This window comes from Stegodyphus dumicola, chromosome 9, assembly GCF_044657685.1.
Source record: "Stegodyphus dumicola isolate Sdum_Otavi_A_Nest chromosome 9, ASM4465768v1".
Taxonomy (NCBI): Eukaryota; Metazoa; Arthropoda; class Arachnida; order Araneae; family Eresidae; genus Stegodyphus; species Stegodyphus dumicola.
Genome location: NC_140776.1, coordinates 90057718 through 90063098, shown reverse-complemented (window position 1 = coordinate 90063098; position 5381 = coordinate 90057718).

Sequence of the window (5381 nt, the reverse complement as noted above, 5' to 3'; positions counted from 1 at the left end):
GATCAGTATTTCTGGCAAAGAGATTGCACGCCGTATAGCAGTTAAAATCACACCGAGTTGCTGCCTCAGCAAGAAATGGCGAATAATCAATCTGTTAGACGACATATGGATGCTTTTACCCGAGGTCGAATCATTGGGAAGTTGGAGGAGGGCCGCAGTGTGACAAGTGTGGCTGCAGAGTTCGGAATTGCTCACAGCATCGTTTCACGACTTTGGAGACAATTTCAAACTACAGGAACAGCTATTCGGGGGTTTAGTAGTGTTCGTCCACGAGGAACCACATCCGCAGATGACCGGCATATTGCCTTAGAAACAGAAGAAACAGGCGGCAGACAGCGGGAGAAATCGCTAGACGCACGACACAGGCGACTGGACGACCGATATCGCGTTTTACCGTGGCCAGAAGACTGCACGGTGGTGGTCTGATTGCACGACGCCGTGTACGGTGTGTACCTCTAACGCCTGCCCATCGGACTGCCCAAGGCGTTCTCTGTGGTGCCGGGAACACCGGAATTGGAGAGACAATGAATGAGGACGAGTACTCTTTACAGATGAGAGCAGATTCAGTCTGAGTAGCGATTCTCATCGCATACTCATCTGGAGAGAGCGGGGAAGCCGCAATCATCCCTCGAACATCACTGAAAGTGCAAGGTATAGAGGTGGCGGTGTTCTCGTTTGGGGAGGCATCATGCTTGGTAGTCGTACAGACCTTCACATCTTCGACGCAGGTTCATTCAACGGAACCCGTTATTGTAACGAGATTCTTCTTCCATATGTGCGTCTTTTTAGAGGTGCTATGGGTCCGCAGTTCCTTTTCATGGACAACAATGCACCATGTCATCGCACAGTAGCTGCCGAACAGCTCTCAGAGAGTGAGGATATTGAACGTATGGATTGGCCGGCACGATCTCCGGATCTCAATCCCATCGAGCATGTATGGGATTTTCTAGGCAGACGCTTGGCAGCTCGTACCTTACCACCAGTAACGATTCCGGAGCTTTGATTGGCGCTGCAAGACGAATGTGCTGCAATGCCTCAACAACTCATCGACACCCTCATTCTCAGCATGGGCAGACGCTGTGAAATCTGCCTAGCAGTCAGGGGAGATCATATCCCCTATTAAAGACCGGATGTTTCTTGCTGGACACCCATCACAGGGATGTTTCGGCCTTCAGTCGCATTGCGCTCCATGCTACTTTTTCAATAAAGCTTCTTTTTATCCCTCTGATTTCTCTTTTAGTAAGTGTTGCTTACATTACTCATGTCCTTACGTATTGGGGATCTTACGGCATTAAATGTGTTGATTTGGAAAGCTTTCGTACAAAGTTATATTGAAAAAACCGTCTCGTCCTTAATTTTTGCACATCAGTGTATAGCGTATATAGCTAGATTCTGTATTGGCAAATAGCATATGTAATTGAATGAGATTTTAATACATCTATAGAGTATATAGCTAGATTCTGTATTGGCAAATAGCATATGTAACTGAATGAAATTTTAATATATCTATAGCGTATATAGCTTGATTCTGTATTGAATTTGTGTCATTTTTATCCTGTATTTTTTCTTCTGTTTTTTCTTTGTTCCTCGTATTTTTGTTCTTGTATTGTATTTTGTTGTCTTTGTATTTTTGGTCTTGTTCTCTCTAGGGTTTTTGTGTTTTTTATTCTTGTTTTTAACTTTTTAGTGTATTTTTATGTGATTTTTATGTATTTACCTTATAGCTTTTAAGTAAATTTAAGTCCGTGATAAAACCACTTGTGGGTGCACGGCACCTCCCTTTGTAAACCCTTTTTAAACTGCGCTCACACGCAGGTGAAGGTTGTAGGCCCTGTGGGCATTTTATTTTTTTTATAAAATCTGCATGCTTAGAGGTTCTCCTCGGACTAAATTTTTATTTATCTTTTGTAAATTTCTTTTATTGTAATTATTAAAGTTCAGATTTGAACTTGAAAATTTTATATCTTTGACTTTGTATTTTATGGATTTTTAATTAAATTTTATTGGAGTCCCACCACTCGTAAATTTTTAATCATGCCTGCCACTGAGATCAGATTAGAAGAGGACAGTAATTCTCCGGAAAAGGAGGAAAGAGACGTAATAAAGATTGTCAACGGCTTACATAAAGTTGTAGATAAAATTAAGGCACAGAGAAAGATTGGCTGTACTCTCACTGACAAATTGACTGAAGGCCTCAATTTGATTCTGACTTGCATCGGTGATTTTGGAGAAGGGAGAAGCTCCCAGATTATCAGTCCCTGTGACAATACTAAGGAATTTACCGAGATTAAACATGAAATTGCAAAATTGAGAGAGGAATTTATCGTTGGAATTCAAAAAATGAATGAGAACGTCTCTCCATCTTACGCAAAAGTAACAGCAAAAGGTTTGAATGAAATTGTTATCAAACCGACTGCCCCCGACATCAATGCGTATGATGAAATTAATGACAAATTTAAACCAGAAGAGATCGGAATATGCATTAAAAAATCCTCGATCGGCAATAAAGGGGAGCTCAGGTTCCGTCTTGGAGATAAAATTGAAGTTAAACGTCTAGAAAATGCAATTGCAAACGATGAGGGTTTGCAAAAGAATCTTATTACAAGAAGAAAAAGATTCATTAGACCACGTGTTATTGTATATGGTGTAGAGGACAGAGTTGATAATGAGGAATTTGTTGATATCTTTAAAAGCAATTGTGTTTGTAATGGAGATTGCGTGAGTCCCTTATTTAAACTTCCCTCTAGAGATAAAAATAGAAACCATCGAGTATTTATTGCTAATGGTATCTGTCAAGGCAATTTTATTGCATCCAAAAGTATCAACAGAGGGTGGAAGCATTACGACGTTAAGATTTTCTTGCGGCCACGACAGTGCACTAAATGTCAATCTTTCAGTCACACTAAAAGAAATTGCCAGGCAGAAGTCTTTTGCCCCAGATGTGCGGGGGCGCATGCAGGCAAAGACTGTACTAGCGAAGATTTTGTTGTATTAACTGTAATTATTCGAATCAAAAACTTCAGACCAATTATGAAGTCTACCATAACTGATAAGAAATGTCCATGTCTGGTCAACGAACAGAACTTTTTGAGAGACCACTTAGATATTGAATACGATTTTTAGCTATTTTTTGGAATTCAGTGGTGGGTTCCAAACTTTTATGTAAATTTTCTTACTGGTATTTAATTATCAGTTGTATACATGTTTTTAACTGCAATTATTGCATGTATGCTTTTTATTCTGCGCTTTTATTATATGTATCGTATATATGTTTTTAATTATTTATTCTCGATTTTAACTGTATTTTATCTACATTTAATATTATATTTCTGGAGAACTCAAATTATGTTTATTCTTAGTATCAATCTGAATCATTGTGCTCTGGCTCAGGCCCAGCTCCAGGTCATTGACAAAATTATTGGCTACACTCCCGATGTAATTTGCATGCAGGAGCCCTATGCTGCTCGTGACGCCTTGGCCTACGTTAATCCAGGCTGGAGATCAGCTTACATGAGCAGAGGAAGAACTGGCATCATTGTTACTCGTCCTGACATTGACTTTACGAGAGATTTGGAAACCGATACTATTACTGCAATTTCTGTTTTTGATCGATTATCTATAAGACTGGGAATTGTAACAGTCTATTTTTCCGCTGCGGAAGAAATCGATAGTCAATTGCTACAATTGGAGACCCCTTTTAACTAAATATGAAAGTTTTATTCGCACTGGTGATTTTAACTCAAAGCACTCATGCTGGGGCGCGGGAATTATTGATTCTCGTGGCCGCCTGGTATATGATTTTATTATTTCTAACAATCTAATTTTATATGACGATTTTAATTCAATTGCTGCTTTTAAGTCCGTTATCGGAGAGGGCTAGACGGACCTAGTTTTATCCTCTTCTGATGCTTATACACATATTGGAGACCTTGAAATATTAACAGAGGAAAGTCTCAGTGACCATCGGTATATACGTTTTACATATGATGTTGATTTTCATTCTGATCCCAGGACCGTTATCTCTAGGGATGCTAACAGAATTATGAGATTTTGTGGGAGTATATAGAAAAAGGTGTCCGAATTTAAACTAAAACTCGATGGTTGCAGCAGTCCTGAAGACCTCGATTGTTATACCACACAATTTTTCGAGGACATATCTGGAGGTGTCGAAAAGAAGTTAAGAGCTAAACAGCCTAATAATAAGAATATTTCCTGGTGGAATCCACAGTTGACTCGTCTAAGACGCAGGATTCGGGCCTTGAGGAAAAGCTCCCAGGCTTCCGGAATTTCTGACGCTAAGCGTTTAGAAAGGAAAGTTGTATACAAAAGAGAACTGGCCATTTACAAACGGACTATTAGAAAAACTAAGTCTAATATCAAAAAGAGATTTTTTATTAATAACAAATTACCACGATGGTTTTTATCGTATCGCATCTGGTGAGTCCAAACCGGCCATGGCTCTGAAGAATCCCATGGGAATTTGTGACCTAAAAGAATTGAATCGACAGACAGTTTCTCGAGTCCTAAAGCTTGGAAGCTTTGAAAATTTTACTTTTGGGAGTGGAGAATATGATGACGACCACGCAGATTTGGCAATTACACCTATTGAAGTTAGAAGTGCTGTCGATCAGTTGAGGAAGCGAAGTGCTTCAGGTCCTGACTTATTTAGCCCTATTTTTGTACAGATTTTTATTTATATATTTTTAGACCTTTTTATACAACTTTTTAACCTTTGTTTTAAACTTGATGTTTTCCCTCGCTGTTGGAAGCTGAGACGCGTTGTTTTAATCCGTAAACCGAATGGAAGTTTGAGGCCAATTGTACTTCTAAGTGTTTTTGGCAAAGTCTACGAAAAGATTATTGTAGAAAGATTAAGATATCATCTAAATGCCAATGCCTTACTTAGCTGCCTGCAATATGGATTTGTCGTGGGCCGTTCGACCGATGATGCTCTACATGACGTTATGGACTTCATTAAAAAGCACAGAGAGACACAACACGTTGTATTAATTTCTTTAGATGTCTCTTCTGCATTTGATTCCGTGCGGTGGAGTTCCCTTCTACAGACTCTTGTCGACTTAGAAACACCTAAGAAAATTGTTCAGAGCTACTCCAGCTATTTTTCTGAACGCAGAATCATGTATAATGCCTTTGAAAAGAGAGAGGCCCTGGCGGAACTGGACATCTTTATTGGCTGTCCGCAGGGCTCCTGCAGTGCCCCCCTGCTCTGGAATATTATTTTAAATAAGATCCTTACTTTTGATTTTCCAGATGGAATTGAACTCGTTGGATACCCCGATGATTTAGTTTTATTGATCAAAGCACCGTCTCTCGCAAAGATTGAAAATTTATTCGACGATGCTATGGAAAAACTCGAAGCG